We start from the raw sequence: 23,435 nt of genomic DNA on the forward strand, positions 1-23,435 counted from the left end.
TTTTTTTTTTTTTTTTTTTTTTTTTTTTTTTTTGTCAGGGGGTCAGGGTACCGGGATTGAACTCAGGGGCACGTGACCACTGAGCTACTTCCACAGACCTATTTTTTGTATTTTATTTAGGGACAAAGTCACACTGAGTTGCTTAGTGCCTTGCTTTTTGCTGAGGCTGGCCTTTGAACTCAAAATCCTCTTGCTCCAGACTCCTGAGCTGCTGGGATGACAGGCATGTGCCACTGTGGCTGGCTAGGTATTTTTGTGTTTAGCTGTTTCCCACCTCCTTACTGTAATGGAGAAAAACTGGTGATGGAAAGAGAATGAGGAAAACCAAGAAGATGTAATCCCGGCATCAGGGCTGCTGCTAGCACAACTCTGGGAACAAATGTGAATTATACAACACAACTGCCCTGTCTAGGGTTGATTTCGTGTGTGGGGGGGGGTGGGGCAGGAGGGAGCATGGAAAACTTGAGGGCCTCAACTGTATCTGTAATATTTTATTTCCTTAAGAAAATATGATCCTCCTGCCTCAGCTTCCTGAGACAAGGCCCTAAACAACTCAATGAGACTCTCTCTATATATAAAATACAAAAAAGGACTGGGGATGTGACTCAATGTTTAAGTGCCTCTGAGTTTAATTCCCAGGATAGATAGATAGATAGATAGATAGATAGATAGATAGATAGATAGATAGATCGATCTGAGGCAAACAGAACAAAATGTTAAGCTGTAACAAAATTAATAGTGAAATAATTGCATGTGTGACTGTTAAATGATTTTCTGTCCTTATTTCTGTTACATATGTCATAACAAAACCTCTGAGATGTATCAGAAGGAAAGGTACTAGGGCTGCCATTAGGCACAACTGCAGCTACAAGCCAGGTGCCGGTGTAAATCTGCCCACAAAGGCCATCGGACTCACTGTGCTGTCTTCACCTCGATGGTTGACTATTGTAGGGAGTAGGGTGGCTGGATTGGAAGGTGCACCGTTACCTAGTTTCCTGGAAAGGATCAGTAACTTGCTATGTTTCCCCTTCCCTAGATTGGAGACAGTGCATCCAAGTCCCTTTGTCTTTCTTTCTTTTTTAAGAGCTTCATGGTCATACACAGTACTTGGGCACATCCCAACAAACTCACACTCATGGAAATAGATTTCATTTCAAGCACCCAAACCTTGCCTCCCCTTTTTCTTCCTCTATTAGACTTCCTTTTGCTCATCTATTAAATTATATTTGATTGGTTCTTTCTGTAATCCTTGCTTCCCCTTTCCTTTATTTTACTCTAGCTTCCACATATGAGAGAAAACATTCAAAATATTCAAGCTTTGAGTTTGAGTTTGGCTTCTTTCACTTAGCTTGATAGGCTCCATTTCTATCCATTTACTAGCAAATGCCATAATTTCATGCTGAGTAGAACTCTGCTGTGTGTGTGTGTGTATCACAGTTTCTTTCTGTCCCTTAGTTGCACTAAGCTCCAGAAACTGTTTGGTTTCAGAATGGTTTGCAAATATAAGAAAAGTGAATTTTAAAATATAAGTATTATTTCATGTTAGCATATTTTCATAATCCTTGTTAGGACACTCCATACTTAGACTCTGTGTGGTCTGGAAGAGTCACCAGATGATATCAGAGATTCATTCAAATTTCTGAAGCCTGATGTGTATCTTAATATTAGTGATACTAGAAATAGAAATAAGAAGCATGGAAGCTTCCAGAAGAACTTCTCATTTCTGTAGCTGCCAGCCACCTCAGTGTCTTCTTACTTTTTCTTCTACTTTAAAGGCCCAAGTGTTAACTTTATAAATAATGCTACCAAGCTGCGTGAAGCTAATGTCCCTGGTGCTTGGGGAGGTTTGAAATTAAAGCAAACATCATGAAGATTTTAAGAAATAGAAATGAGTTACAGAGGTGGAGAACTGAATGTGTTCATGTATGCTGGGCTTCAGTCTGTCAACATGGGAAATTTTAAAAGAAAAGACAATTAAAAACATTCTCCTGACAAGAAAGAGTGGCTATTTGCAAACCTACTTCCCTTTCCTAACCCTATTGATAAGAAAACAAGATCAGCATCATCAATTTTAAAGGGAACCCAAAGTTCTTGAATAACAATTTCACTTATCTTGAAGGTTTTCATTTGATTCATGGTAAACTGGACCTTAGAATAAAATGTCTTTCTCCCCTTTTCCTGTCCTTAGTAATATCAAGTAAGAACTGCGAAAGAAAAAAAATACATATAATTTTCTTAAATTTTCACCTGACAGTTGATAGAATTCCTGTTTTAAATTTTATCTTTTCAAAAAGACCATAAATTCCCATACTAAATATTGTGTGTATATAGTTGCAAAGAGCAACTTGTGTATTTCTTTTCTTGGTTCTCAATGTCTTTTCAACCTGTCAACACAGTAAGCTAAATTGTTTTGTCTAAATAGCATTTTGTGGCAGATGATTATTCCGACATGAATAAAGTCCTCATTTTATGTATCTATTTGATGGTGCTGGGGATTAAACCCAGGGCCTCGTGCATGCTAAGCAAGCATTCTACCACTGAACTACACTCCCATCCCTGAACTGCTCATTTTAAACAGGAAGGCCTAGATGTGTATCACCAGTTCTCAGAAACAGGCAGGACTGTGTTTTGATGCCATTAATGCCTTCTGATTATCAAACTGCTATGTCCATGCTAATTGCTAAATCCTGTGGGATCTCACTAAGATGAGATACAGCCAAGAATCAAGAGTGAAACTCCAATTCAGCAGAGGTGGTGCTTTTAACATCTTAAGACCATATTCATTATAGCTATGACTGTTAAGTTGGTAGAGGCAGGGGCCATTCGTTAATGATTACCTGAGTGGGGTGAGAGCAACCTGTCCTGATGCAGGAAGTTAACTTTTCTGTTTCCCCTTTAGGTCACTTCCAACTCCAGAATATCATACCATTCCTAGATTACTGTGGGCAAAATTAAGCTGAAGATTCAGTCACTTGGAGTTAAAATGACATTTTCTTTCAGTTCCCCTGCGTGGTGGAAACAAAGCTGTCTGTCTGTATCCCATGCTTACCCTTCATAACCTGGCCTGATGTCTTGGTGCCACTTGGGGAGAGCTTTTCATCACTGTTGAGCTTTCAAGGTGCTGGATTAATCCTCCTCAGACAACCATTCTTTGTCTTCTAATCTTGCTTTTTCATCATTTTGTCTTTTTTTTAATGGATACATGAAAACACAAAAAATGTCTATTAATGGAGTACTCTGTGATGTTTGAATATAAGTGTCTATTAGTTTAATGTTTAAATAGGTTGGAACATATGCATCTCCTCAAATATGTTTCATTTCTTTATGATGAAAACATTCGAAATCTTTCTTCTAAACTTTTTGAGCTATCTCGCACAATATCAATAGTCTCCCTGGTGTGCAAACTATAACTTAACACTGTCAATAGACCTCTGCCCATCCCACCCTGCTCTGCTCTCCTGGTCTCTAGTATTCATAATTCTATTTTTGACTTCTATGGGCCCAATTTCTTTAAATTTCACAGTTAAGTGTGATCCATGTGATACTAGTCTTTCTTGTGCCTGGCTTATTTCACTTAAAATATTAATCTCTAGTTCCATCATATCACAAATGACAGGATTTCACTCTCTTTTATGGCTGAATGTGATATAGGTACCACATTTTCTTTCTCTATTCATTAGTTGGTGGACACCTAAGTCATTTCCATTTCTAGGCTATTGTGAATGCTGCTGTGATAGACGTGGGAATGTAGGGACCTCTTCAACATACTGGTTTCATTTCCTTTGGACACACAGCCAAAGTGGGATTACTGGATCATATAGTAGCAGTTCAACATTTAATCTTTTGTGGAACCATTCTCCATAATAGCTTTGCAGTTGCTAATTTTACAGTGGAAAAAAAAAAGGAATGTTTGGGTATGATAATTTTAATCTTTTCTGAATTGAGTTGACTAATCTGGTTTTAAAGCAAATTGGTAAATACTTCCTATTATTTTCCCACCAAAAGTGTACAAGGTTATCCTTTTTCCTATGTCCTCCCCCTTTTCTTGTCTTTTAGTCTGGATTTTAGTTGCATTGAGGATGAACAATATCCTTGTAGTATTTATTTCCAGAATAAAACTAGTCAATTTTTCTTTGCTTTTGGTTTCCGCTGCTCTTGCTAATTTTTGTTTCATTTTGGGGGGTCTTAAACAACATGCTGAGTTGAAAGTCATTGGAAAAACTTCCCCCAAAGTGCTTCCTTATCCCTAATCAGTGCGTGGAAAGGACCCTCTGTTCTTATCAATAAAATAGCTTTCTGGCTATTAGCCAATCCTGTTCTACTCCCACACTAAGGAAACGCCTGTAGATTGCAGAGGATTAGAGATTTTAGTGAACATTTCCTTTCACTGCACTCAGTCCTGGGAAGCACAATTTTGAGACAGAAAGACATAGAGACAGGCCCAAAAAGAAAAGCTCAACCTGATAGAGGAAAGGAACAGGCAGAGATGAAGGCTGAAAGAGATAGCAAGAAGGGGAGAGTGGGGCCAGAGAGACTAGCAAAAGGTACACAGAGGGAGAGCACTGAGGAAGAGAAAGTAAGAGAACATAGAGGGAGACTGAGAAAGAGAGAGGCAAGGGGGGCTGTGACCATTTTTCAAATAGAAACATACCATGTTTGAGAAACATCTAATAACCTATGCTGGCTGGGTACGGTCTCACACTTGTAAACCCAGTGGTTAGGGAGGCTGAGGCAGGAGGATCACAAGTTCAAAGCCAGCCTCAGCAACTTATTGAGGCCCTAAGCAACTCAGTGAGACCCTATGTCAAAAAATAAGAAAGGCTGGGGATGTGGCTCAGTGGTACCTAGATAAATAATCTATGCCTTTAAATCATTCCCAAACACACAGATCTTTTGAGCCCATGTCTTCTGTGAGAGAAAACATCAGAAAGTGAGCTGGAGGTGTCCCTATGACAGGCCAGATTTCCCTGCCGAGGATGAGAAAAATTCAGCTGAAGATTATAGTCAGTAGATGATCAGAATAAATGCTTTGAAATCACCTAGACATCAAACCCATATTAACCATCCAAAGAACCTTCCAAAGCAATGTCATTTTAGAAAGCATGTTAATGAAATTGGGTGTGATGAAATGGAAGCGATTCTCTTGTTTGGTTTTATTAAAATGAGTCCATCTCGTGAAATGGATCCATTTCCCATTTCTCAACATCTTATCAGAGGATGCCATTGCAGTGGGGACTAAGAGCTCCCTTTCCAATTTAATGGGAAATCAAAGGCACAGAGCCACCTGCACAGGCGAAAACCAACAACTCTGAAGGATGACCCTTCAGTGGAAATGCATTCTGGGGCAGGCCATGTGTTTTCCCGGGACTCGTGTTTTAACCCCAGTGTCGTTCCCTGTACTTTATCTCAGTAAGATCCTGGCTTAGGCTGTTCTCTACCCAGTGTCAGCAGTGGGCAAACAATAATTGTCAGAGCTCAGATTTCTCTAAGACCTCATCTTCTCAAAGTGGATGTTATAGGTGTAAAGACCAGTGAAGTTGATAATGAAATAGCAAGTATTCCTTTAGGATTTTGATGTCGGAGAAAGGAACTCATTGTCTCCATTGCCAAGAAGCTGTCAAATCTGCTTTAATTATGATTAATAACATACACAAACCTGAGAAGGTTTTTTTCTCTCTCTCTCTCTCTCATGCTGACTTTCTTAAAATGCCTCTTTGCTAAATATTATCTCAGAAGCCAATGCAACTGTAGCTTTAGGGACAGACTGGGACAGTGTTGCTGTATGCAATGGTGTTTATAAACATTTCTGCTTGGCTGAATCCATCAGGTTCCAACATCTCTCTGTGTGTAATTACTTTTCTTTGCAGCCTTTTTTCTTTTTCTTTCTTTCTTTTTTTTTTTTTTACTTAGAGGAGAATTAAATGGGGAGTAATTATAATATTGGTGTAAGAGTTAAGAAAGAAGCACATATTAATTGTGAATTGCAGCTAAATCAGTATAATAGAGCTATCTTTTTTAAATTTTAATGGACACAATTCCTTTATTTTATTTATTCATCTTTATGTGGTGCTGAGGATTGAACCCAGTGCCTCAAACATGCAAGATGAGTGCTCCATCACTGAGCCACAACCCCAGCCCCTAATAGAGCTATCTTGATAGTTATAGTTTAGTAAACAACCTCAACCACTGTTAATCAGACACACACACACACACACACACACTATCAAATGAAGATCATTTATGGTTGAATTCTATGATGCCTAGTTAGCTCTGCATTATTTAGACAGAAAGTGATTTTCTAAAGTATGTGTATTTGAAGAGGATATTATAAAGAGGTATGAATTTTGCACAGGTTTTGACCCCTTTTTTTAAATCTAGACATATCTTTTGCTTATTCTTGTTAACATTCCCAGAGTGTTTTATATTTGCAAATTGCTGTACTCTGGTTTTGCTAGTTATTCCCAATGCTAATACACACCTGACCTCATTCTATTGTTTAGGTAAAGTTAACAGGCCTCAGAATTCAGTGAGTTGATGGCTTCATCTCTGGCTTAATTAGACAGTTTAAGCTCTAATTGGCTGGTGTTAAGTCAATCAATCAGTGAGAGAGTTGCACCTACACTCACTGGGAATTGTGGGAGCAATTGATCTAGTCAGCACCAGACACTTCAGCAGAAATCACTTATTCAGAGCAAAACTGTATGTTTTAGAGGGCCCTGGCAGTGAGTGTCTGTGAATTTCTGGTCAGTGCTGTGGCAGTTCAACCCTATCTGTGTGCAGAATTTGAGGAAAAGCACATTGCCCGATCCCCTGTGCAGCTGAAGGAAAACATGTTAGAATTAAGTGTATTTGCTCACCAGGATAAAGACAGAGGTAACTGTCAACTAGAATAAAATTTGCCTTTTGGAAAGGGAAGCAAAGGCATATTGGAAGGCACAGATATCATGAGACTGCTGTGTGGGCAAGCGTTCTGGAAATGTTGGTATTGGATGGAGCATAGACTCATATATATTCTGAATCCATTGGTTTGTGAATTCCTCAAAGGAAGGACTGGGTCACACCTGTCTTTGTATCTCTTATAGAGTCTAGCCCTGGCCTCATGTGCTGCATTTACTGAATGAATATATAAAACACTTGTTCTCAGAGTGGCTAAACCACTGCTCAAAATGTGAATTTCTTTAAAACTTAGTATTTGTCATTGAATGGCCATTTATCGTATTATTTAAACTTGGTCCAAAAAATGTCCCCAAGTCAACCTGCTCCTGTAGGGAATATGCACAAGAATGTGCTTGTATCACTCTATATACATGGGTTGGTTCTCAGGATACCCACCTTGAAGGGATTAGAATCATTTAATGGCATGAATTCTGATATGTGTAGAACAAAAAAATACCAGCCATTGACACAATGCAGATGAATTCTGAAGACTGATAATGGCTACGTTTAGCTTCGTTATGTATTCTCTACACTTCTGTGAATGTTTAAAAATGTTCCTATTAAAACATTAAATAAAATAATCAACTGCATAACTGATATTCTCACCTTGCACATTTTGATTCACAGACTTGTAGGGCTGCCAAATACTCTAAAATAGCCATTTAGTTCCTATCCTTTTCTTTGCCTGAGAGGGAACAGAAGATATGATGATGGGAAGAGGTTTGCAGAATGGATAGCAAGAGAGCTGATGAAAGAACCAACTAGGAACTTATTTTTCATGGCTTTGGCTATTTTAAAAACAGCATGACAAATAAGTGGTATGATAAATAAATCCAGAAATCAATGTTAACCTGAATATCCAGACAATGGAGGGAAATGGTTTTCAATGTAGTCTTGAATTTTCTTCTTGTTGATTTTGGGGCATTAGACTGGTTTAGTTTATAGCACCCCAGAGTCCCTTCCTGCGTGGTATAGACCCTGCCAACCTCGCTGGGCTCTTCTGCAATTTTCGTCCTGGTTTATCATGGTCCAGCTGGCTTTTATGACCCTTGAATATGCCATGATTATTCCTACCAACAAGCCTTTGCACTTTGCTTCTCTTTGACTGGAACTCTCCTTTGACCATATCTTCATAAGGCTGGTTCCTTCTGACTCTTATTATTTTAAATGGATTTTATTTATTTATTGAACAGTTTTAAGTTCACAGCAAAGTTTAGGGGAAAGTATAGAAAATTCCCATTTATCCTGTTCCTACACTTGTACAGCCTTCCCAGTATCAACAACCTACCCCAGAGTGGTACATCTGTTACAAATAATTAACCTACACTGAGACATGATCAACACCCTAATTCCTATGGTTCACTCTTGGTTTGGTACATTCTAAGGGTTTTGACAAATGTGCAATGGCCTGTAACCTCCATTGAAGCATCATATAGAATAGTTTCACTGCCCTAAAATTTCTCTGTACTCCATCTCTTCATCCTTCTCTTCCTCCAACCCCTGGGTTACTATTTAGTTATCTACCTTTTCAGAGGAGCCTCTCCTCAACAGCCTAGCTAAAATAGCAGTCTCTCTTGGCCCTGGACATTTTGTACCCCTTATTTTCTTCCATTTTCTAATACTTGGAATTATCATGTCAATTTGGCTGCGTGGTTTTTTCTTACCTGTCTTTTATAAGATCCCTGAGTAGAATATATCGGTCACTGCTCCATACCTTAACTCCTAAAGCTATGTCTGGCATATGTAAATCCTCAACAAATATTTGTGGAGTGTATGAATCTACTGTGTTTAGAGAGGAAGACAGTCACATTCATAAAATGATCTGGCAAGTGCCAGCATACAGCATGCTGCTATGAGAACCAAATGAAGGCCTGTCTAACTCAGACCTGGAGAATCAAGGAAGCCTTCCCGGAGAAAAGAACCATCAGACAAAGATTCAAACATAGGGGAGTTGGCCTGGGAGTGAATGCTACCAGTGCCCTACCCACATCATCTTGGCATTCACCGTCACTGTACCTCCAACTCAGCTCTTTCTACATGTCTGCAGGCCTTTTGTGGCTGGCAGGCAGAAAGTGCTGGGGAGTTTAGTTACTTTCCAGGAGCAGCCCACAACCAATGACTAATGGGAGCAAGTAGATAAGTACCCCAGCTTCCTTGCTTCTGAGATCCCCCAGGGAGATGGAGCCTCCGTTGGTCACAATATGAACCCATTCAAAGGTCACCCATCACCAGCTGCCTTCTCTTCCCCACCTCACATCCACACCCACCCTGCACGTGCTTCCTGACATCATCCCCTGAAACCTTTGTTTCAGGTTCTGCAACTTTGGACATCTGGCAAAGAAAAAAGGGCAAGGTCATTCTGGACAAAGACAACAGCTTTTATAAGAAGCCCAGACTTGTTTTGAGTGTAAGAAATTAATTTTGGATAAGTTGTGATCTGAGTGTTAGGAAATGAGGTTAGAAAAATATCAGACTGGCTTGTTTGTCTCTTGTATGGGTTTTCCGGGGAATAGTGGTAGTAGATCTGTACCATTCTATCTGCAGTTCTCTGTATGTGAACAAGAATATAAGTCTGTCTGTCTGTATGTATCATGGGTTTTCCTCAATGCTGAAATCTGCAGTTCTAGAATACAGCAGAAGTACCTGGCTTAGGCTGGGAATTATACCCATACTCTTGTTCCTCTTTGGATCTCCTCATCAAATGTACTAATTAGACACAGCAGTAATATGGGCAAATCAGTTTTGTATGTGAAGTCAAAATGAGAAAAAAAAAAAAACCCAGCCAACATAAAATAATTGGTACCTTGATCTGAATAAAGACCTGAACAGCCTGTCAGGAATAATATGGCCTGTGCCTTTGGCCTTCCCCCGCTGCCTGGCAGATTTGGTGGCAAGAAGCTATCTGTGGCTTCCAAAGTGCTTTGGGTCCCCACGTCCCTGACCTCATGCCTTTTTCAAAGGGGAATCTTCAGAGAAACCCACGCTACATTTAACTTCAGGAGCTCTCTCGTGGGCTTGTGTCTAACCAGACACAGCCTATCTGAATATTTCCTGCATGCTAAGCAGACCATTGTCAGCCGCTTCCTCTAGGCTAGATTGTTATAAATGCTGTTTATGATCCTGCTATGACAACTGTGAAGGACATGGCAAAGAATTTATCACAGGATTATTCATCCACCAGCAGAATACCTAATAAGATTCTAAATGACCCAAGATGATAATAAGATCTAGCTTGTAGCAATAAGGTATTAATAAACTGCTTTTTTCAATAAGGGAGAATCCTGGCATCATTACCCTGACATATTTGTTTTGCTTATATTTTGTGAACAAAGTAGGGCTGCTGGATTGAATAGTAAATTTATAAAAACCCCTGATGTATGAAAAATACAACCCACGTGAAGTGGAACCCATAGGTTAAAGTCAAGAGCACAGTGTTTGCCTATGACATCCAAGTGCCTGACTCCCAAGCCATCGATTCTAATTGTTCCATGCCATTTGCCTTTGTATTTAAAAATTATATAAGAATAATATATCGCCTGCTGTTGACCACAAGGCCATAATTCAAATGAAGAAATTTAGTAAAATCATAAACCAAGAAAAGTGCAGCGTGGATGAATAATGGATGAAGTGGGAACACTGAATTCAAAATGAAACCTGGGAATCTGCTGCATGTCCCTGTTTTGGAAATAAAACTATTCAATATTAAATTAACAAAAAAAATGGATCCCATTCATTGTCACTTAACCAGTCCTAGTGAGGGAGAGTGGCAGAGATTCAAGAGCCTGCTGTTACTAATTTTTTAAATAGCAGAATACAGAAGAGTTGGCTCTTCCCTTGGAGGTGTGAGTGCACCCTGCTTTGGTTTTGCCTTTCTGCCTCACAGTTTTTGTGCAGCTGTACTGTGCAAGGACAAGACCCAAAAGGCTCAAGATGCTTTTACTTACTTTCTGGCAAGATAGTCTTGTGCCTTAGAAGGTGTTTTCTGGTGAATTAAATACATCAGAGCAATATCAGTAGAGAAGTTAGCAATGTTCTTATTTATGAGATCTAATGTACACATAATAAAATGCACAATTCCTAAGGGTATACAGTTTGAAGCGTTTTAACCAGTCAATTTCTGGAACCCACCACTCAAAACAAGTTATGGAACATTTTCAACTTCTAGAAAGTTCCCTTGTGCACCATTCCTCTAAGCATCCCTCATTCTCCAGCCCCGGCAACGATTGTTCTGACTTCTGCCATTGGATTTGCTTGTTGAACGCCACATAAATGGAAACATGCAGTGTATGCTTTTGTGCCTCCTTTTTCTTACTCAACACCGTATTTTTGAGAGTCACTCATGTCGGTGTGTGATTATTATCCACTCCTTTTTGCTGCTGTGTGGATATACCACACTGAGTTTATCCATCTTCTTGTTGATGCACATGTGGGGCCGTTATGAATAAAGCTGCTATAAACATGTACCAATATTTTGTTAACTCTAAGTGGATCATGACCTAGATATAGATGCTAAAAGCATAAAACTGCTAAGAGAAAATAGAGAAAAATCTTTATAACCCTAGGGATAAACAAATTTTCCTAGATAAGACACCAAAAACATAAACTAAAATAAACAAGTGATAAATGAGACTTCATCAAAATAAAGAACTTGTGCTCTTTGTGTATGAGTCTTTTTGTGAATCCACTTTTATTCATCTGAAGCACCACTTACTAGGTCACAGGGGAGATATTTAAGAAATAGCCAATGGTTCTCCAATGGTTGATGCATCTTACACTTCCACCAACTGTCCAAGAGTATTCCACATATGCCACGCCCTTTTCAACACTTAGTGTTGTACGTTTCTCTGGGCTGTTCTGGTAGCAGAACATTTGAGCAGGCAGCTTGTTCATTGGATCTTTAATTATCAATTATAAACATAAAAATCACCAAACAGGTAGACTGGTGACTGATTGGATTTCACAATTCCCAAATTTCCTTTTGTGTAAAGTTCACAGATTGAACATTTAAGGCAGGATATTCTGATCCCTGCATTTTAGACTGCCAGACCATCTTCAGGTTGGCTTCTCATTCCTTTAGTATTTGTCTCCAGTTCCAGCTCCTTTGCCCACTTTGTAGACCTAATTCTTATAAAAGATTTTAACACACATTTAATTGAGGATTCCGTCTGATTGGTCTAAAAATCTCGCAATAAAATGACTCAAACTTTAGGGAACATGACGCAAATTATAAAAGAGTATTATTTTATGTAGAAGAGAAGATTTGAAAGGATCCTAAAACTGTCTGTTTAAAAAGTGGCTTGTCCAAAGCCCACCCTAGGGCATGGGTGGAGATGATAGCCTAGGGTAAAAAGCATGCTAGGCCTTCTCAACAAATTCCATTTGGGAACTACATTTATAAAGAGAAATAATGAAACTGCTGCCTGGCATTCGCCATAAGAATCTCTTGACAAATAAAAATCAGAACTTTAACTTCTCTTTAAAATGAATTTATACAATTTTCAGCCCACTGGGTGGGACCCACTTGCGCATGGAATGGGACCTACTGAGTTGTGATGAAAGTCCCTCTATTCCTTCTCTCTGTCACTCATGGGTCACATGAAAATGGCCCTCTATTCCAGGATGGATATCCTCAGGACAGAACTTAAAGAACTCAAGGACAGAACTTAAAGCCAGAAGCCTCCAAGTGTCTGATGACTGCACTGTCCCCTTCTGAGAAAAATAGCCAAAGGCTGTGTGCTGAACACTGTTTGCCCTGCTACGAAGGACCTTGCAGCCCTCGTCCCATTTGACGGCCTAGAAATTCCTATCATTACAAAAGTACTTAGCTATAGGCTGGGCACGATAAAAACGATGCTAAAGATGACAGTAAAAATGGACATTGATTAAACATATCACAGCAACTCTGGTCCACAGCTTAATACTTTTGTTAGGAAGACAACTCCTAATTATCTTCACTGTCATGTTTGGTTTGCTGTACTCTGCCACTAGGGGGTAGCAGCATTGCTATTGTTTCAACTTAAGTCAATGCAAATTTTGTTTACAGTTCTTAATCTTTCTAGGGGCATTTTTTTTTTCCCTCCATTTAGAATGGATATAAGTGATCTTCCAGCAATTTTTAGATAGTAATTCAATTATTTAAGAGATGAACCTGGTGTCTCATAAATGCTGCAGAAGTACAGTGACATAATTTTCTTTTTCCTTTCAATCCATTATTTTATGTCTTCATTAATTATTCTATTTGTAATAGTTTTGCTTGTTAAAAGAAGTGTCTACTGTCAGTAATAAATTATTAGCACATTCCTTCTGTACTTTGCACTTGCCTATAGCACTTAGTTTTTCCACATCTATATGAGCAGGTGTTATATTTGGGAATTCTTAGAGGAAGAGGACTTGTATCTTGTGTACTGGGGAACATGGCAGAAGACAATCGCTCTGACTCCCAAGGATCTTAAAGTCTGGTTATGAAGATGAGATGTCTGCATGTTAAGTGGACTTATGAGTCTAAAACAGGAGTGTTAAAAATCTCCCAGCATTTTAGAGAATTTATCAATTTCTCTTTGTAATTTGGTTAAATTTTTTGCTTCAAAAAGTTTGAAGTAATGTTCTTTGGTTCATTCAATCTCATGATTGTTATATATCCCTGGAGAACTGGTCCTTTTATTTCTCATAAACTGGAGACTTTCTTAACTTCTAATGAGGATTTGTCCCCTTAATTTTTTTTTTTTTTGATCTTAATAGTTTTAAACTTTCTTTGGGTTTGTATTTGACTGATATATCTATTCCCCATTCTTCCCTCCCAGATTTTTGGGTCGTTATATTTCATGTATGTCTCTTCCAGTAAGAATATAACTGAATTATTAAAAACACAAGAATGACAGCCATTGCAATACATAGAGGTCCATGGAGATAGCACCGGGCAAGTTGGAGCCGGATGGACCCTGGGCGACTCTGTGCCTTGCTGAGGAAAAGCAACTAAACATGGGCAAAGGAGAGTCTTAAAAAGCTGAGAGGCAAAATGCCATCCTATACATTCTTTGTGCAAATTTGCTGGGTGGAGCACAAGAAGTACCCAGATGCTTTAGTCAGCTTCTCAGAGTTTTGTAAGAAGTGCTCACAGAGGCAGAAGACCATGTCTGCTAAAGAGAAAAGAAGACTTGAAGACATGGCAAAGGTGGACAAGTCTTGTGATAAAAGAGAAATGAAAACCTATATCCCTCCTAAAGAGGAAACGAAAAAGAAGTTCAAGGATCCCAACGCACCCAAGAGGCCTCCGTTGGGCCTTCTTCATGTTCTGTTCTGAGTATCGCCCCAAATCAAAGGAGAACATCCTGGCCTATCTGTTGGTGATGTCCCAAAGAAACTGGGAGAGATGTGGAATCCCACTGCTGCAGATGACAAGCAGCCTTACAAAAAGAAAGCTGCTAAGCTGAAGGAAAAATACAGAAGGGATATGGCTGCCTACCGAGCTAAAGACACGCTGGATGCGGCAATAAAGGGAGTTGTTAAGGCTGAAAAAGCAAGCAAAAGAAGGAAGAGGAGGAAAATGAAGAGGAGGAGGAAGAAGAAAATGAAGAAAGTGAAGATGATGATGATGAATCAGTTGGTTCTGATACAAGTTTTTTTTTTTCTATAAAGCATTTAACCTCCCTGTACACACTCACTCCTTTTAAATAAAAAAGGTTTTTAAATGTAAGGCTGTGTAAGATTTGTTTTTAAATTGTACAGTGTCTTTTTTGTAGAGTTGCATGACTGAATGGGTCTCCATAGCCCTGTCCTGGTGGTATTTTCAATGACCACTAACCTTGCTTTGTAGTATATGGAAATTTAAGGCAGGTTCTTGATGGGAACATAGCACGATTAGTTGTATATGAGGACAGTAGTTTTTCATCTTCAGTTGTCTCTGATGCAGCTTTATACAAAATAATTGTTGTTCTATTAACTGAATACCACTCTAATTGCAAAAAAAAAAAAAAAGTTGTAGCTGTTTTGTTGACATTCTGAATGCTTCTAATATCAGTAAAAGAAAAGAACATTTGTCTTTAGCTGCCCAGTTTAGTCATTTGAGTTTCATAATTTAAACATGATTTCTTTGGACTCTTTTCAATCATCTTGTTTGTTGTTTCAGTATTCTGTGCCTTTTCCTGGCTTATTTCTTTCTCTTGCTCCCTCCTTGTCCCTCTCCTTCTCCTTCTCTTTTCCCTCTCTCCCTCCCTCCCCACCCTCATTTGCTTCTCTTAGATAAACTAGACTTTCTCTTTATTCCTTTTTCCTGCCCCTGCTTGTTTTATTTCTTATCTTTCAGTGGTCATTGACTTTTTAACATGCATTCTTAAAGTCAAAATGTAGTATTTTCCCTTCTCCCAAATAATACCCAAAGATTCATCTTACCATCAATGCTATTTTCCCCCAGAATTTCGATTCTTTGTTAAAAACAAGTCATGTTTACCATTGGTTTTTCAGTGAAAGCTTTAGATTTATCTCACACATTTATTAATTTCTTGCCTCACTACCTGGCAACGGTATGCCTTCATTCTGAATTCAGTTCTCTTCCTACCACAGTACTTCCTTTAGTGGTTCTTTCAGCAAGGTAGGGAAGAGGAAAGTCTCAAAATCTTCATTAGATTGAAAATGTCTTTATTTTGTCATTCTACGTGAGTGATCATTTTTGCTGATTTCTTCTCAGCACTTTGAAGATACTGTTCGTTTCTCTTCTGGTCTTCAAATATTTGTGTCAAAATACATCGTACATGTTAGAAAGCACATACCGCATGAATGCAGTCAATGCATACATGTGATCAGAATTTAAATCGAGAAATCCAATGTGTAGACAGCACCCCAGAGGCCCTCATTCTCCCTGTTAGCTACTGTCCCCCAAAGGCTAAACATTATCTAGACTTCTACCAACACAGATTTTTTAAAAAAATCTTAATTCAAATAATAAATAAGGTTTTTTTTAGAAAAAAAATCAATACATAATGTACATATTTATGGGATACAGCTTGATTTAATACCTGTATGCAATGTGTAAAGATTAAATCAGGATCATCAGCACTTTCCTAGCAAATAGTTATCATGTGTATGTGTGTGTGTGTGTGTGTGTGTTGGGAGCATTCAAATCCCCTGTGCTGTGGAACAGTAGAACTTGTTCACCCTATCTAACTGCACTTTGACAACTGTTGTCCAATTTCCCTCAATTCCTCCTCCGTACTGTTTTCCTAGCCTCTGATGACCACTGTTCTATGTTCTAGGTGAAATCAACTTTTTTATGTGAGAAAGATTTGTGCAGTATGTGTCTTTCTGTGTCTTATTTATTTCACTGAGCATAATGTCCTCCGGTTCCATTCAGGTTGCCACAAATAACAACATTTCATTCTTTTTAAATGATTGAATAATGTTCCTTTGTGTATCTAATCATATTTGAATAATATTCCTTTGTATATATAATCACATTTTATTTACAACAAAGATTACTTTTGTTTTGTTTTTTATTGATGCTGAGAAACCTGCCATAAGTCTAGTCTTTGTAGTCAATGTGCCTTTCAAACCCTCTAATTTCTTTTAAGATCTTATTTGTGATAATCTGAAGTTTCATTATGATATGTATAGCTGTAGAATTATTTTTATTCTATTTTATTGTGTTTCTTGGATCTAAAAATATGTTTTCCTAAGTTCTAGAAAAATTGCATCCATTATTTCTCTGAATATTGCTTCCTCTCATACTTTTTACTCCATCTTTCTGGAACTCTTTAGAAATATATACTGGATCATAATCTGTCCTCCATAACTTCTAACTTTTGTATCCTTTCTCTCTTGTATCCTCCGCCCCCTCGCCCTGTGTGTGTGTATGTATGTATGTATGTAGATAATTTTTTTTCTACACTATATTCTGTATAATTTTTGGATTTGTCTTCCCTTTTGTTGATTCTCTCCTGTTGTATATGATCTCCTGTTAACCCCATTTGTTTGGGTTAAATTGAGTCCTTCAGAAAAGATATGTTGAAAAATAAAAGGTCTGATAAAAACTAAAAATATAAATTAAAAAAGATATGTCCTAACTTCCAGTAATGCAGGATGGGAGTACTGTCCTACAAAAAGAGTGTTCATCTTCTGGAATGAGTTCTTTCTTTTAAAACATTTTTCATTGGTGCATGATAATTACACATTGTTACATATTTGTACATGTACACAATATAATGGTATTATTTAGTCAATTATTTGGCTGTTCCCTAGTACCTTTTCTTTCCCTCTCTTCTTCTCTCCCCTGGTTCCCTTCCTCTACCAGTTTCCCTTCTGTTTTTATGAGCACTCCCTTGTACATTTTTTCCCTTTCCCTTTTTTCTTTGTCACTTTCACATATGAGGAAAAAACCTATGAACCTTGACTTTGAGTTTGGCTTATTTCACTTAACATAATGTTCTCAAGTTCCACTCCTTTTCCTACAAATGACATATTCTCATTCTTTTTTATGGCTGCATAAAACTCCATTGTGTGAGTATACCATGTTCTCTTTACCAATACATTCCACTGATGGACACCAAGACTGTTTCCATAGTTTGGCTATTGTGAATTGTGCTGCTATAAACATAGGTATGCAGTTTAGAGTATGATCAGTTTAATTCTTTAGGATGAATACTGAGGAGTGGTATAGCTGGGTCTACTCTTTTGAAAAATCTCCATACTGATTTCCATTGTGGTTGTACTAATTTATAATCTAACCAACACTGTGGAAGTGTTCTTTTTTCCTCACCTCCTCTCATTTATTATTATTTATATTCTTGATGGCTGCCATTCTGATGGAAGTGAGATGAAATTTCACTGTAGCTTTGATTTGCAGAAAATAGGGCCTTTTTAAAAAAATGATCTTAGACCAAGAGATTTGTATTTTATTTCGGAACATCTTTGACCAACAGAAATAATATGCAATTGGAAAATGCCCCCCTTTATTCTTAATCTAGAAGACATTTGCTTTTATTTTATGATGATGGGGTTCAAACCCAGGGTTTTGCACATGCTAAGCACAAAATCTACCACTGAGCTGTACTTCAGCCCCTAGCAAAATGTTTTCTCCAAGCATCTGTCTGGAGACTCAGTCATTCAGTGATGACAAGACAGGTTGACCGTGGTGAATTTGTATCTGCCACAGGGGGAGGTGGTGTGTTACTAGTTCACAGAGGCACAGGCCATCTACTACAAAGCCCTTGTTCTCTATCCAGTAGCCCTGTTCCTGTGGGCTCAGATATATCCTCTAACACTGTATCAAGATCATTTGGAGATAACACAGGATTAACAGCTGAAATGAGACAGTTACAACAGAAACTTGGGAAAGTTTCCAAAGCTCTGGGTGCTACCATGTAAAGATTTTTCTTTCTTGTACAAACAGATAAGAGTATGACTGGTATTGTTAATCTTTAGATACCAAGCAAAGTTGTTGCAGTTTCCCATAAAAGAACTGTATGGGGGAAATGAGAAATACGTAATTCTTTGCTTAGAGTCCTATTAGTTTAGAATCCCAGTTTCTGAGATTTTTTCAACATGTGTCTCCATATATATATTAGGAAGAACTTGATACCTTCTATTCCAACTAAGGCAAGGGAACTGTAATTAGGTTAAATCAGAAGCCACAATATCTGCCACTGAAAAATGAACAGACAGGATCTTTGGCTGTAATGGAAGCAGCCCATTGCGGTGGTAGAGACTTAGCCACAAGGAGGGGAATACTTTCTTGTTGATCATCTGGACAGTTGAAGATTCCCACTCTGAGGCAAAGGGATGATGGAAAAGGACCATTATAGGCACAGGGTCTTGGATAGAGGTAATACAATTAAAATGAAGGTTGTTCACTTGGGTCCTAATCCACTATGGCTGGTATTCTTATAAGAAGGGGAAATTTGGACACAGAGACATGCCTGGAGGGAGGATTAGGGAGAAGAGGGAAAGAGAACACCATGAGAAGACTGGAGTGACAGTGTTATAAGTGAAAGAACATCTTGGGGCTCTCAGAAGCTGAAAAAGACAAGGAAGGATTCTTCCTCACAGGCTTAAGAGGGAGCGTTGCTCTGCCAACACTTTGATTTCAGACTTGCAACCTCTAGAACAATGAGGTGATGCATTTCTGTTCTAAGGTGTCCAGTCTGCGGTCCTTTGTCATGACAGCCATGGTGTTATGACACCATTTATTTCATTCTAAATTTCAGTGATTCTGTTTTTTTTTTTTAATTTCTAGAAGGACAACATGATTCTTTTCCAAATATATTTCTTCTTATTATACACTATCTTCTTGCAACATGTTTTATATTTTATCTGTTTAATCATTTTAAATACATTTTAAATACAGTTTCATTGCCTCCTTCATAGTTCTATTACATTAAATTCTCAGTCTATTGTTTCCTGTTCTGTCTGCTTACTCTCACTTAGGGAAGATCATTTCCACTTGTGACTTATAATTTTTTTCCTTTTAATTGTGAGCTTCCTTTCAGCAAGAATTTTCCACACCTTGAGGATTCCCATGCCCCTTGGATTGTAAAACTATTTCTATAGAGTAGTTTCATTTTTTCTTAGGATGGTATCTCAGTGGATTTATTGGTCTGCAGCCAATTTTTATTTTAATTTCTTTACTAAGATTTCCTTACAGGTAGGCGACATGAGCCACCCTACCTGCCCTAAAAGGCTTGGAGTTTTTATTTCTTATAGTTGATTTTTGTACCACTTGGAATTAGGAAAAGACAAAGTGCCTTGTGCCTTCCCTTGGATGTGCCTTCTAGAAATCTTGATTTCATACTGAGCTGTCAGTTGCAGCTTTTCCCTTGTACAGCCCCCCTTCTGCCTCTCTTGTTGTGAAGTAGGCATTTTGCTCTGGACTTGACATTAGCGTCTGTGTCTAGCTCACGCCTTACTGGACCGCCAGAGCACTGCTGCACAGTTGACAAGATGGCAGCTCTGGCTACACGTTGCTCTTCACTTCTGGGATCGGTGCATTTCTTTCTTCTTAGTCTCTCTCACAAGAGTTGGGTTTTGTTTCAGAAAAGTTGGTACTACATCTCCCTCAGCATTTTTATGCATTTTTTTTAATAAGAAAAGGGTTGGGGCTGTCCTTATACAGTCTGCCATTTCACTGGAACAGAAACCAGGACCAGCGTCTGACATTGAATGATTGTGAGGAATGGGCGGTACATGCTGATAGAGGTTTTCAGGAGGGAGAAATTCACCGTGGAGTAGGCTTGCTGAGCACTGAGGAATGCTAGAGAGAGTTCAGAGAAGGGAAGGATTAAAGTGTTTTTTAATATATTTTTACATGTCAATTAGATATAAGACTATATGGGAGGAGAAAGTTATGCGTCTAATGTCCAGTGTGATCACATGTGCATAGTGCTTTTCTACAGATTGACACATCTCCTCTTCTTCCTGCTCTTCCCTATGTCTTTTCCTTTGTAGAAACAAAACTGCTCCGTGAACTGCAGAAATCCAGGTTTTTACAGGAAACACCACATCACTTCAAAACCTTACCATGCTGACTTAGTTCTCAAGGCAATGGATGATTGTGAAGAAAGGAATCAAAGATGTTCCCAGGGTGTATCAACCTGTAGCTAATGGAAGGAAAAGGCTCCAGTCAAAGTTTTGTTTTTTAATTTTTAATTTCATCAACTGTGACTTGGTTGTCTGAAGAGAGTATGGAAAGCGAATCCCCTGTTCCACTTAGGAAATGCCCTCAACACCTTCTAAACTGGAGCTGTCCACCTGATCTAACTCCTGGGGTGGTTACAAGATTAAATGAAAAAGGAGATGTGAACATGCTTTAAAATAAAAATGTGTTATGTTAGGCAGGCACCATAATGTAATAGTTTAGAGTACAAATGGTGAGCCACACTGGGTTTGAAGCTAAAAGTCTGCTACTAACTGTTTGGGCATTTTGTTTAAATTACCTGTACTTCAGTTTTCTCATCTGTAAAATGGGGTTAGCAACAGATGTTCTTCTTAGGATTGTTGTACTTGAATGAGAAGGCATAGTGCCTGACATATAGTAAGTTCTTAGTAAGTGTTAGGTTTTTATCATATCTTTTAACACCATGATCTGTAGAAGAGAATTAATTTTAGGTTCAGGAACCCAAAGCAAATCTAGAGATCAGTATTTGAGAACTCTCTAAAATTGAACCCCAGATTTTTGGGGGACAGTGTTGTGTGTGAGTGTGTGTGTGTGTGTGTGTGTATAAGTGCATGTGTGCTCACACATGCCCACATGAATGTGCTTGTTATGGAAGAGTGCACATTTTCCGTGGCAGACAGTTCATATTTTTTATCAAGTTCAAATTTAAGATTTTGTTGGACTCTCAGGATCACAGAACTAAATACTTTTAATATTCCAAACAGTTTTTTGGCCCTTATTGAGCTCAATGAGCACTGATGAGGAGATGGGCACTGGTCATCATCCAGGTAGCTCTCTGTGTTCTTAGGGAAGAAATGGTGGCCTACTGAGGGACCTAAATGAGAGCCCAGAAATGCACCCAGGTTATTTCTGCTGAAGGCCATTAATGCCATGTGTTCCTTTCTGGTCAATTTCATTGCCAGGTGAGGCAATCTTATTACTATGATTATCTGTGAAAGGACTAAAGATTCATTTCAAGATTTTACTTGAAAGTAGCATAAAATTTTTTCCTCTTCTCATGAAACACCATGAGCCTTCTGGTCTTCCTAGTGAAAACTGAATGTCACAAGGTTAGGAGGCCTTGTTGAATTATACCAGGATACATGCTGGAAAACTCCCCAAACTTGATGAACTGTTAATAGTCACAAAGCTTGCTGGACATGGTGGTATGTGTATGTAATCCAAGAAACTCAGGAGGATTTCAAATTCAAGGCCAGTCTCAGTAACTTAATTTCAAAATAAAAAGGCTGGGTATGTAGCTTGGTGGTAGACCCAGACCCCACCATCCCTTTACCCCTCCCTACCCCTGCTTCAATGCCCGGTATTAAAAAAAAAAAAATCACAGGCTCTTTCCTTCTATCCTTTGTATCCCCTTGACTTAGCCCAGGCACTTCAAGAGATTTGGAAAGACTTGCAAACATGTAAGTGTCAAACTCTATTTCTTTTTAATGATGTGTGTCATCTAAATAGTGATGCCATCAATAGGGAATGCTACATTTTGTTGTTTTCTTATGTTTTGCTCTCAGATGCCTTTTAACATATGTAAAAATATTTATATAGTTTTTCAGATCCACAGCATTCAGTACAGAAATGCTCTTTGGAGTTCTCCCTTTTGGTAATTTCATATTTAACTCAAACGAAGTCATAGGCATATTGGGGGCAGATAGTAGGTACAAATCTGACAAAAAGCTAATGAGCTCTCCTGTGATTATCAGGGAGGACGGTGACTCATTAAATCTCATTTCCTGGGCAAGTCCACATAGGGAGAAGAAATTAACTGAAATAAAGGCCTGAGAACCTAATGCAGTCAGATTTATGAGCATCTGTATAAGCAGCCACATGATAATCAGTGCAAATAGTAAAATGTTTTAATGAGGTTCTCTGAAATATTTAATTAGTTACTCTATTAATTTTTTTCAAGTTTTGTTATTTTCTGTTAGGAATTGACCCCATAGCAGGGAGGGTCCTGAAATCAAGCAGGTTGTCTTTTGGTTGGATTCAATCCAAGCTGTGTTCCCCTCTGTAGGCTCTTTATTAACTACGCCATTGATATTCATAGTTATGCTGCAAAGAGGGTCAGAATGGTTAGAATCTGTAAAGATTTCTTTTGGTTCAAAAGTGTATGTCTCTACTTAGAATTAATCCTCTTCCAGGATCCTTGGAGAGAATTATTTTTCATTCTGAGGGTTTTCCCCTGCTAGGAAGAATTTTCGCAAAACATAAGAGATATGAAGAAGGGATTGCAGTTGGGATTTGACACCTTAACTTCCCTTTATATATCCAATGTCACTTTCCAGGTGTTTCTATCTTATTCCTCAAAAACTTGGTCCTGGTAGCTTTTACAGCATACATTAGTTAAGTAGCAATAACTTAAGACGTTGTTCTGCCTGGAACCGAACAGTCTCTAAGACTGCAAATAAATTCATTGCTGGTGGGAGGATTTGGGATATCATAATCAATTGGGTGGGGTTGTCGTATTTGGTAGTTCTCAAATCTCACCCATTCATCAGGCCAGCTTCTTGGTTTGATCCTACCATGTGTGTTGGGACCTTTAATTCTATTTTCCAGGAATAGTCAGTTGCCTGGTGAGGGGAGACTAAGAAGTGGTCTGTGTGGTACATGTCAACATACAACCAGATATCACCCAGTCACAGGACCTCATTTGGGAACTTCATCCTGACACAGGAGAAGCTGTTCTTAGTTTCTATTCTTTGCCTGATCTTTGTGTTTCCAGACCCCATCCATGCCATTGACTTCTAGACTTGTGACTGAAATCCATGCTTTCTACTATTAACCATTAAGAGACCAGTCACCTATAGGTATGATTTATTTTTAAAGGGCCATATGCAGGATTCCTAAT

General features: G+C 38.5%; 1 non-coding gene and 1 pseudogene across 1 annotated transcript; one reads left to right on the forward strand and one right to left on the reverse strand.

The window, feature by feature from the left end:
* Nucleotides 1-14,610, forward strand: part of LOC107137604 — a 21,943-nt pseudogene extending 7,333 nt beyond the window's left edge.
* Nucleotides 2,481-2,555, reverse strand: Trnaa-agc. The gene has a single exon. It is a non-coding gene; the product is annotated as a tRNA-Ala (tRNA).
* Nucleotides 14,611-23,435: the final 8,825 nt, after the last annotated feature.

Source organism: Marmota marmota, unplaced genomic scaffold (assembly GCF_001458135.2).
Source record: "Marmota marmota marmota unplaced genomic scaffold, marMar, whole genome shotgun sequence".
Lineage (NCBI taxonomy): Eukaryota > Metazoa > Chordata > Mammalia > Rodentia > Sciuridae > Marmota > Marmota marmota.